This window comes from Cricetulus griseus, chromosome 2, assembly GCF_003668045.3.
Source record: "Cricetulus griseus strain 17A/GY chromosome 2, alternate assembly CriGri-PICRH-1.0, whole genome shotgun sequence".
Classification (NCBI taxonomy): domain Eukaryota; kingdom Metazoa; phylum Chordata; class Mammalia; order Rodentia; family Cricetidae; genus Cricetulus; species Cricetulus griseus.
The window spans coordinates 97,120,399-97,132,322 of NC_048595.1; the positions used below are offsets into that span (position 1 = coordinate 97,120,399).

The following is an 11,924-nucleotide window of genomic DNA, read 5'->3' on the forward strand; positions in this document are numbered from 1 at the left end:
AGGAGTCAAAGAATATAAAACACATTTTCAAACAAAGTACAGAGGGTTCATTGCGCCATATTTTTAGTGTGTGTGTTCTAGGTGTACAGTGCATGTGTGTGCACTTGCATGTGGAGTTCAGAGGGCAAATTGGAGTGTTAGTCCTCAGAAGTGACTCTCTGACTAGGCTACTCTGGCTTGTCAGCAAGCCTCAGGGAAACCCATCTCCACCTTCTCAGTGCCGAGAGTCTAAGCATGCATCACCATGCCCAGGGTTTTATGTGGTGCTGAGGCTTGAACTCAGGTCCTTATGCTTATTTGGAAAGCACCTTACTGACCTGAGTGGTTTCCTTTAAGCACCCTAGTACCACTATTTAAAATGGCTAAGACTAGGGGCTGGAGAGATGGCTCAGTGGTTAAGAGCATTGACTGTTGTTGCAGAGAACCCAGGTTCCGTTCCCAGCACTCACAAACATCAGTAACTCTAGTTCCAGGGGATACAACACCACCTTCTGGCCTTCGTAGGCACTGCACACACTTGGTACACAAATTATCCTTTTTTTAAAGGAATATAAAACTATTTATTGACCGCTGTTCACCATTATTTACAATAAAGTAAATATACAGTTGGATGACATTCTGATACTACAAAGTTACTTTTCTGGCTCATTGAACCAGAACCCAAATACTGAAAAGATGGATCCTACCAGTAAGGAATGAGTCAGGGCAAAGAAAAAGCATGCAAGTCATTAATTTATATTACTGAATTTTGTTCATTTATGTCAATGGGTCTGAAATTGCCAACATCTTCTTTAACTGTATTCCATTTCCACAGCAAACAGATAGTCCACGAATCATAACCTTTTAGGAGATTTCAACTTTCTACAAAGGAATGGTTCACTACAGAAACCTTTACATGCCCACTTAAATCTTTTTGTTTGGTTTTTAGAGATAGGGATTTCTCTGTGTAGTCCAGGCTACCTAGTCAAAGATCCCTCTGCCTTCAGAGTGCTGGGATTAAAGGCATGCACAACCGCACCCAGCTTAAGTATTGTTATTAAAACTGTCTAAATCCATTCTCTGAAGGGGGGAGTTTGTAACGACAAAATTTTGTAAATAAACTACTGTATAATAAATTCTGATGTGCTTGCTGTAAAACTATCCGATAAATTACAGAATCACCTTCTTGTAAGGTTTCAGGAAAATGTTCACAATGATGGAACCTCATCAACACATTTTCATCTATGGTTTTTGAGTATTAGAAAACAAGGCAAAACGAAAAAGTTACGTGTCTTATGCAACACATGAATACAAACAAACAAACAAACAAAAAACCCAGAATGATCCTTTCTGTGTCTCAGTTTTGGTTGACTAATGACTGTAAGATCTCCTCAGCGTTTAAGAAAAGCTTTTCTTCAAAGCCGAGGAAATACAACATGGTATCAAACATTCTATTGTGAAAGGAAGCAACTACAGAAAGCTTTTATTTGCCCAAAGGAATCAGTCAGTGCCTTTTGATGCAAAACAAACAAAAAATATCCCAACTACTATCAATACTTTCAAAACCAGCATATCAAACTCGATTTTCATTAGAACAGTATTTTTTCTACACTAGTAATTCAAAACCCAAGATCCAGAAACAATTATTGGGCTTCATCTTCTGGACAAGAATGCCAAGTCAGCCTTTCCTCATAAAAGGCAATGACAATCTGAGGACACTTCATATTTGCCTCCTTTGCCAGCACCAAGTCTGCCTCCTTCCATTTCATGAGAAACATCAATTCTCCACTGCTGTCTGTGGCACCAATTATTCGTTCAGGATCAAGACCTCTGGCAAAACTCCTTGGTTTGTCAGCAGCATCTCTCTTCTTCAATTTGCTATCATCAGATTCACTGTCAGATAAAGATTTCCTTTTTGTACCATCTTTTCCTTTACCAGCTTTTTGAGAATTAAGAAATGCTTCAATTAATTCTGGACAATTAATTCTAAATTTTCTTCTGGTTCCCAAGTATTATCAGCATCTGTGAACCCCTTCCTTCCACTGGAAGAAATACTCCACCTTCCCATTCACTACACGCCGGTCCAACACTTTCTCTACCACAAATTCTTCAGGCTCTGCTTCTTCAACTTTTTTACTCTTTCCATTCTGTTTCTTTCCCATTTTTTGCAATGTAGTTTTATTGGAGGCCATTTTTTTTTAAATCAAAGACTTGAAGAGTTCACTGCTCAGATGCTCCGGGCGCGGATACTGCAGAGTCTCCCAGCTGCACACCTCAGCTCAGCCACATCCGAGGGGGGAGCGGTGCACAAATTCTTATATGCATACAATAAAAAGAAATAAAAGATAATATAAGATACACACATGAATGGAGTATTACACAGCCAAAAGAAGAATGTAATTTTGACACATGCTAGCACATGGACAAGCCTTGGAAAAGCGCTAGGTGAAAAAAGGCACAAAAGGACAGATATTATATAACTCTATACATAAATATAAATTTGTAGATTAGTGCATATCAGGGGCTGGTGACCGGTAGGGGGTTATATTACCTGAAGCTACACAATTTGTTTTCAGTGAGAAAGATTTGGAAATTCCTATGCAGTGTTGACCAAACCAAATGTAGTAGTCAAGCCCTTTCCCTCTCAGAGTTGCCAAAGGCAAGACAGCCAGTGTGAATTCTTACCTTTCAGGGAAGATGTCTGGCCTCTCAGGCGATCTCATTCTTTCTGGACACTGGGTCTCATTCTATAGCTCAGGCTGGACTTCCTCCTGCATCAGCCTTTAGAGTGTCAGGATTATAGGCATGAGCCACCACAGCCACTTTTCATTGAATCTTGAGAGTCATTCTACTCATCCAGGCAATTCAGCCATTCAGGATTGATGAAGGAGGTTGAGACTCACTGTGGCTTTAGTCAGGAGGAGAGGGGGTCAGAGCAGATTCAGAACAAGTGGATTTGAGACTGGTGTATACCTCTGAGGCTTGGGGGCCAGCGGGTCATTTGCTGCTGGTCATGGATATATAAACAAATTGAGATTGGAGCCATTGGAAAGAGGTCTGAGGATCAGTGCCCAGCCCTCAGCCACCCAACGTGACTAGGAAGTTTTGGCCTTCATCGTGAAGGGCATCTGATCTCTCAAAAGTGATTTCCTGGCTTCCTACTGAACACCTATTGTGTGCCTGGTGTTGGCAGGATGCTGGGGCTACAAAACAAATGAAGTAAGGGTTGAAATGCTCATTCATTCTTAGACATGGGCAGTCCTCGACAAAATTATGCTAGAAAGCCAAGCACAAAAGACTAGTGTGTGGTTCTGATTCAATGAAATGTTCAAAGTAATTGGGTCGATACAGAAGTCAGTGAGGACAGGACTAATGGAAGAAGGGACTGATCAGGGATGATCGAGAATGTTCCAAAACTGTTCTGTAGTGATGGCTCATGCAACCCATAAATGTGCTAAAATCAGTATCATGTGTTTAGGTGACGTTTATGGTGTCTACATTATAGGTCAAAAGCTTCTTGTTGGTTCTTGTTTTTTAATTGCAAGATTCTGTTTCTTTTATAGAAATATGGACAGCTGTCAGGGACAGGGATCTAGAGAATCTACATTTAACTTGGAGGTTAAGTGGGCATGTGTCAGCACGTAGGGCAGGTGAGAGACCAGAAAAGAGTACAGGCTTGCCCTCACTGCGCCATTCAGACCAGCCCCTGGGCTTCTTGTTTTCATCTCACACTGCCTTTTTTTTTTTTTTTTTTTTTTAGACAGGATTTCTCTTTGTAGCCCTAGCAGTCTTGGAACTTTGATTTGTAGACCAGGCTGGCCTCAAACTCACAGAGATCTGCCTGTCTCTGCCTCCCGAGTGCTGGGATTAAAGGCATGCTGCACCACTGCCTGGCTCACACTGACTCTTATTTCCCTGCTGGGGAAGGGAAGTGCTGGCTTCCAATATGGCTGGTTAGCAAGAGGAAGGTACACTGGGTTACAGGGCACCCTGTTCCCTGTTCCAACCATGTCCTGAGCGACGGATGGGAGCTGGGAAGATAGAAGGAGCCTGGAGTTGACACCATGAGTGAATCTGCCTCCAGGTGTTCATGTAATGCGATTGACTTTTGGGCATCTGAGTGGGTCCTTCCTAGGGTCCCCGACAGTTCAATAAGCAAAGGATTAACATCTGGCCCACCAAGGGACAACCAGGACCTTACCAGTGTCTGTGCTGTTTAGTCTGCCACCCTGGTGAGTTTTTGTTTGACTGTTCTGTTTCATTTTGGAGATGGGTTTTGGTTATGGTGCCTAGGCTGGTGGCATTGAACTCCTACCTTCCTCTCCTGAGTATCTCAGACTGTAGGAGTACACCAGTTTGTGGCATATTGGTTTTTTTTTTTTTATGATCATCCCACCATCTTCTTAGTCTCAGGACTCTAAGGTCTAGAGGTAAATAGACCTTGTTTTGGGTGTGGTTCACAGGCTGACTTAAACTCGGTCTTCTGTCTCTTCTTGTTAGGTAGCCGCTCAACCCTTAAGGATGCGGCTGACTCAGGCACAGTCCAGCCCTTAGATAGTGGGGATCTGAACTTGAGGCCCAGTTCTGATGTGGGAGAAATTGTGTTCCTTTTCCTAAGGGCCAAGGGGTTTGTTTGCAACATGGGCGTGGGAAGAGGGAGCTCTGGATGATCTCCTTTGAATTAAGGCCTTTCTATAGGGAGCTGGGTGGTTCCAACCTGCCCAGGAGCCTGGGACACCCTTGCCTGTGGGCAGTGCCCTGGAGGTGAGTCACAGGGAGGAAGACTGTTCCTCTATGGAAGGAGGCCACCCACCAAGGCTTCATTATCCTGCACAATGTAAAGTAATTGCCTCCATTTAGCCAGTGCCTAATATGAACCTGGCACTGTGGGAGGTGCTTCCTCAGCTTTATCCCACTTAATCCAGCAACATAGCAAAAGGTAGGCAGTATTATTCTTGTTACTAAAGAGGAAACTGAGGCTCAGGGTGAGGCAGCCTGGTAGTGTGCATTCCCTCCCTTCTGCTTGTTGTAATCTCACTCAGCTCAAGATCAATCTCATTCCCTGCCCCCCTTTAGGACTGTCTCTGTCGGGTGGCTGCGGCTTGCCTCATGGACTGTGGATCTCAGAGCATCAGTTGCTGTGCTAGCTTGGACCTTCTAGAACCCAGGAAGCTGGTCCTACTGGGCTCTGTGGGTTGGGCCCCTTGATCTCCAGACTGGACCAAATAACAAGGTTAAGGAGGAACTCAAACTAAGGTCACAAGGGGTAAAGTGAGTCCCGACCTTCACATCGCCCTTCAGTGTCAACGCTGTGACCCCTTAAAGGTCATAAGGAAACAACTCATTGAATTTGAGGATGAGGTCACACTTCTGGCAAGGAGGTGACCTGGAACCAAACTGTGGCCTATCTGGATACAAAGCCCATATTGTTTTCAGCATGTCAGGGAAGGTGTCTCATTTTTTAGCCTATAGGGTCCTTCTTTATTGCTGTATCCACAAGCCACCTCTTAGTTTTTCTTTAAAACTCATTTACAGAAAAAAAGAGCAACTCTCCACATTTATTCTAAGAATTGCTGGCTGGGAACCCACTATCACTAGACTATCTACTGAGTATTTTACCAACCGAGTTCATCCGTGTGTGCCCACTGTTGTTTTGGGTGTTGTGTTCTGCAATCACACTCTGTGCCGCACATGCTCCTTATTGTTCTCAGGGACCCTCTCTTCTCTTTCCATCCTCTTTATGAGTGTTTTGTCACATGATGCTTAGAGTTCTGGAGGTGGTGAAAGGGACGCATGTTCTTGAGTCAAAGAACACTTGTGGCATGTGACAGGACGGCTATAGTGTGCTAGTGAATGTGGGGTCCAGGTCCTTCCTGTGTGTGTGTGTGTGTGTGTGTGTGTGTGTGTGTGTGTGTGTGTGTGTTTCATACTGCTCATAATTCACTGGCCAAAACTGGCCACATGTTGCAGCCTTACGGCAAGGAAGCAGGAAATGCACACTCCCCAATGCCCAGGAAGGAAGAACTAAATACCAGCATTCCCAAAGAGGAATAAATACACTTGTTCTTCTACCCATGAGGGAACTGAAGCCCACAGATGGTCAGTGGCTAGGCCGGCATTTGAACCCAGAGAGGCTAATATGAAGCTGTCTCCCATATTACAATTCCTAATTTAATCGTATGAAGATCCTGTTGGAAGGATCACACAAAGTAGTTGTTGAAGGTCACACAAAATAGGACGCACAGCATCAACGATTAGAAATGGGTATCTCTGATGAGCCGTTTGTCCTGGTTTGCTCTTTTCTCCTAGAATCACAGCTTCATGGGTAGGAACTATGGCTGAACCATTTTCTCTGAAGAGTTAGGCAAATACAAATGATACAGTCATGAAAGTGATGGAATGGGCTAAAGAGATTGCCCAGGGGCTAAGAGCACTGACTGCTTTTGCAGATGACCTGAGTTCAGTTCCCAGTATCCACACTGGGTGGCTCACAACTGCCAATGATTCCAGCTCCAAGGGATCTGATACCTTTGGCTTCCACAGGAACCTGCACACACATGTGCAGTCTCCATACAAACACACACATACATGTGCAATCTCTAAACACACACACACACACGTGCAATCTCCACACACACACACACACACACACATACACACGTGCAATCTCCATACAAACACACACATACATGTGCAATCTCCACACACATACACGATTAAACACAAGAAAAATAAACCTTAAAAAGAAAGTGATAGGCTAGACTGAGTTGAAAGCTCCCTTGAGGGGCTAGAAGTTATGGTGGCAAGGGATGAGGCACTCCATGGTGCTGCCCAAATTGGCCATCATTTTGAGCATGAAGAATGGGTGGGCAGCTGTCCCCCAGGGCTGCAGTAGACCTCTTGCCCTGCCATGCTTCATGCCTACACATGAGGAGGTGAGAGCTGAGGAGATAGTTGGCAGGCTTCTCCTGAACACTTTTGATTCATTGACTCATATTGCGAATGTTTATTGGCCATCTCCACATTAGTAACATCATCAGCTGGGGCAGCCATGGCCTCAGGAACCTCTTTTTTGTGCCATGTGGAAAGACTTCAGATCACGCCTACATGTTCAGTACAGAGACAGATTCCAGACAGTGAGAAGGAGCAGAAGCAGGCTCAGGGGAACTTGGCTCTGGCCCCAACTCGGCCAATCCATTAGACAAGTCACATTCACAGGTATCTGTTACTTAATTTACCACACTGTTTAATTTTGGTTATGCGTGGCTTCCTCCAGGAAGACATCTTTGTCTTACCATGTTCTGTATTTTTTTAAATTAATTTATTTGTGTGTGGTGAATTATGTGTGCACATAGGTATCATATGAGCCAGATGACCAGTGGAAATTGGTGTCTCTTTCCATCACATGAATGCTGGGGATTTGACTCAGGTCATCAGGTTTGGCAACAAGAACCTTTCCATGCTGGCCCTTATTCACCATCTTAAGATCCAAGTGCTTCATAATAATAGTGTGATAAACTATAATGATGGTAATGAACTTTGGGAGAGCTCCCCACGTGCCAGGCACTGTTTCATGTGCTTTCCTGTTGTAACTCACTCCATCCTGTTACTATCTCTATGAATTAAGGGATGTTATTACCCATAGTCTGCAAGGGGAAACCAGGGGCGCAGAGAAGCTAAGTAACTTGCCTACAGTTGCACAATGACTAGGGGCTTAGACCACCCTGAACAACATGGCTTAAGTAACTGAATGTGACATGAAATGAAGACACTCAAGAGTTTGTATCTCTCAGAACTACCTCTCTGCCACTCTAAAACCAGGCACAGGTCCTGGCATAGCAGCGTGTACCACGGAATTTCTGGGCAGGGTGGGCTTTCCTGAGAGGACTTGAGTTCTGGTTTTAATACTTGGCCTTGAATTTCCGATTCCTCATAGAGCAGAGGATGTTCATAGTTATTTCATAGGGAGAAGACAACACGACACGCAAGATTAGAAAGAGGACAGTTATGGGAGAGTACTTGGCAAGTGCTCTGCAGGTAACTGTGAGACTGGAATGTAACTGCCACGGAGTTGAGTCTCTCTCTCTCTCTCTCTCTCTCTCTCTCTCTCTCTCTCTCTCTCTCTGTGTGTGTGTGTGTGTGTGTGTGTGTGTGTGTATCAGGCCCATGACTGGGGATGGGTGGGTGGGAACATACGTTGGAATGAGCAGTAATCAGGGAGTGAGGGAATGAATCCAAATTCCAGCTCTGCCATCACCTCCCTGTGTGATCTGGCAGCTCTGGCAGGCCACCAAGTCTTCCGGTTCCAAGGTGAGGGGGTGGAATCAGAAGGTCTCTAAGTCATTGATGAGTACTATCAGTTTAGAAAGCCCCTGGCTAAGTTCTTCAATGAATGGACATTCCTACAGTATCCTTTTCTACCAAAGCAGCCACCTTTTCTCCCTGCTGTGTACTAGAAGAGGGAGCAGAAGGCATTTTACCTCGGCATCTAGGCTCCTCCCCTCTCAAGCTGGCAAGGAACTCCAAGAAAACCAATTTACCAGGTTGCCCGAGGCTTGTGATTACAAATGGCTAGTCAAAGAACTTTTTAAAAAAAATTATAAATCTCATAATTAGATAGAAATGCAGAAGAGACAGGCAAAATAAGATTAAAACATCTCATAATCCCATTATTTGCAGAGGAGCACTATTAAGATTCTGGCAGATATTTTTTCATATACTTCCAGATTTCTTTTCCCTATATGCATTTAATTCAATTTTAAGTTTATTTTTGAGATAGCATCTCACCTTGTAGTTTAAACTGGCCCGGAATTTTTGGCAATCTTCTTGCCTCTGCCTCCCAAGTGCTAGGATTACAGATGTTCACCACCACATCTCACTCTATGCATGAATTCTAATTAAAAATTAATCCATATGACTGTATCCAAAAACTTTACCACAAGAGCACAAGCAGTCTTACTCTGAGAGTGAACAACCCCTATGTTAGTTATGGGAAGGTCAGGGGGAAACATTATGAGAAGTGTCCAGGTTGAGATTTGTACACAGGTGAATCTCCCAAAAAGTGTTTTACACAAAAGGAACAGCGTATGAGGCAGGCAAGATGGCTTGTGGGTGTAGGCGCTTGCTGTGCAGGCTTAGGGACCTGAGTTTGATCCCCCAACCCTACCTAAATGTGGAAGGATGCACTCCACCAAGTTGTCCTCTGAAGTCTGTATGTGCTGAGGCACAGATACGCACACATACACAGACATAAATTTAAAAAGAACAGCACAGGGGAAGACCCGCCTGTTGTAATTTTTTTAAATGTTCTTTTTTAAAATTTTATTTATTATGTATACAACATTCTGCTTCCATGTATATCTGCACACCAGAAGAGGGCACCAGATCTCATTACAGATGGTTGTGAGCCACCACCATGTGGTTGCTGAGAATTGAACTCAGGACCTCTGGAAGAGGGGTCGGAGCTCTTAACCTCTGAGCCATCTCTCCAGCCCCCTGCCTATTGTAATTTAAGAAAAGTGGTGTGTGAGAGAAAGACTCTGTGTGACAGGTTCAAACAGAGGGGTTTTTATTAGGGAAAGGGATCATAAAAGGGGGAAAGGGAAGGGGAGAGACTGTCTTCTGGAGACAGGAGCAGCAGGAGAGAGAAAGCAAAGGGGGAGAGAGAGGAAAGAGGGGGGAAAGAGAGGGGAACAGAAAGAGGGAGAGAAGGATGGGAGGTGGCAGGGCCCTTTTAAAAAGGAATATAGTGACTATGCACAGGTGGTGCTCTTGGTGGCTGCAGCTGTGGGCTTATCCTGTCAGGACCCAAAGGACAGGCCAGTACAGATGCCTGAACACTAATACCAGCATCATGACATGCTGAGAGCAGAAGTAGGTTCCATGTGGCTACAGTCTGGAGGGCAGGTAAGTGACAGTACAGTCTGGAGGCCAGCTGGAGGAGAGGAGGAAAGCAGTAACAAAACGCCATAACTGGGTGACTTATAAACAATAGAAATGTTTCTCATCATTTTGAGGCTGGGAATTTGGCATCAGGGTGCTAAGTAGAATGAGTGCTCTTTCTTAATTCACACTTTGTGACTTCTCCTAGTCTTCCCCAAAGGCGGAAGGGGTAATGAGCTCCCTTGAGCTTATGTTATAAGGACACTGGTCATTTCCCCCAAAGCCTCACTTCCTAGTGCCATCACTTTGGGTTGGGGTTTCAATGTGTAACCCTGGGGGCAAGGTAAGCATTCAGATCATAGCAGAATGACGAAATGTTCTAGAAAGTGCACTCTGGCACCCAGCACAGAGTGGATCAGAGTCGCTGAGATGGGAGAGAGACAAGTTAGGAGGCTGCTGCCATCTTCCTTGTGACTAATATGGCAGTGATTAGGGCTAGGACCGAAATGGTGCAATTGGGAATCTGAAGGGTCGTTTAAGGACAGCCCTGGTGGTGGTGGTGGCGGGGGTGGGGGGTGTAGAAGAAATACTTGAGGATAATTCCATCTTCTATGACCAGGTTATACAGAACCCAGAGTGGCTGTGTGGCTTTGGAAGAGGAAGATGACAGTGTTCAACTTGGGACATGTTCAATGAATGTGAGGTTACTGTGCGGCCCCATCTCAGTGGCGGTTTCCAGTAAACACAATCCACAGAGAGAGGTATGGGCTCCACGTGGCTGCTGGTATCTGAAGATGGAGAGGGTGCAGTCACCAAGTTTCTTCTCTAAAGCGTCAAGACTCTTAAGAGACAGAAAGAAAACCAGGGCACTTGTAGTCATGGAAGCCACAGGGAAACACATCCCTAAGAGGGCAGTGGCTGGGTCGGAAGCAGTTATGTCTTCTCTTACTTTCTCAGTTGTCATCATTTAACTGGAAGAGAGGAAGCCCAAGACTGGAGGAGGCAAGTAAATTTCCCAAGGCCATCTAGAACTCATCAGTGGCAGAAGCAACTGGAATCTAGTCTTAAAAAAAAAAAGAGGTTTTGTTACATTTTAAAAATTGTGTTTGCGTGTGTGTGTGTGTGTACACGCGCGCCGCAACATACGCGTGGAGGTCAGAGGGCAAACTGGGAATCGGTTCTCTCTGTACACTAAGGGCCTCGGGTTGGCAGCAGGTGCTTTTACCCGCGGTCTGAATCCAGTGTTGAGGGGCAGTGGAGGGGACCACTGCGCACACCATTTCCGCGTGGCATCGGCGGGCGCCCGCGGCGTGGGTCCCGCTCACCAGGCGGCGGAAGGTCCCCGCGAGGACGGAGGCGGACGGCCCGCGGGCCCGGAGCCGAGCGTGAGAGCCGCTGCCCCAGGTTCTGCTCGCGCGGCCTTGCACAACGCGCCCGGATAAGCGCCGCGTCTCGGGGCAATTACCGCCCTGCCCCGCCGCCCGCCGGGGCTGCCTGGGCCGGGGGCCAGAGGCCGAGGGACTCGCAACCACCCAGGGAGTGCGGGCCGGCCGACCCGGCGGCCACCTGCGTGCCCGCCCGGCGATTTCCCAACGCTCGGCCGGGGGCGGCGGGGGCGGCACGGCGCGGTGACGTCACGGCAGGCCACGCCCCCTCTGGGGAAAGCGGTCTTGGAGCTGGGACTTTTGCTGCGTCCTAGTGCTGCTTGTCGGCTCCTTTTCTTGCTTTGCATCCTTCCTTCTGGCATCTCTTTTCTTTTCCTCCTCATCCTTCCCAATTCTCTTTTCTTCCATTCCCTCCGTCCCTCCCATCCTCTTTCCTTCCTGCTTCCTGCTCTTCGTTTCCCTTCTCTCCCCTTCCTTCCCTTCGTTTCTAACCTTTTACAAATTTTAAATTTCATTTTTATTGTAAGACAACCCATAACGTTTGCCATCTCAACTAAGTGTTAAGTACAGTAGAGGAGAGTTCAATGTCTTCACGTTGTTGAGCACACTTCCCCAGACCCCTCTCCCCCATGGTCTCTTCGCTACCGTCCTGTCTCCTGCCGTGCCAGCTCTTCCTTT

At 46.0% G+C, this 11,924-nt stretch overlaps 1 pseudogene; it reads right to left on the bottom strand.

The window, feature by feature from the left end:
- Positions 1–1,622: 1,622 nt before the first annotated feature.
- On the bottom strand, positions 1,623–2,173 carry LOC100766974 (annotated as a pseudogene).
- Between the last annotated feature and the right edge of the window lie 9,751 nt (positions 2,174–11,924).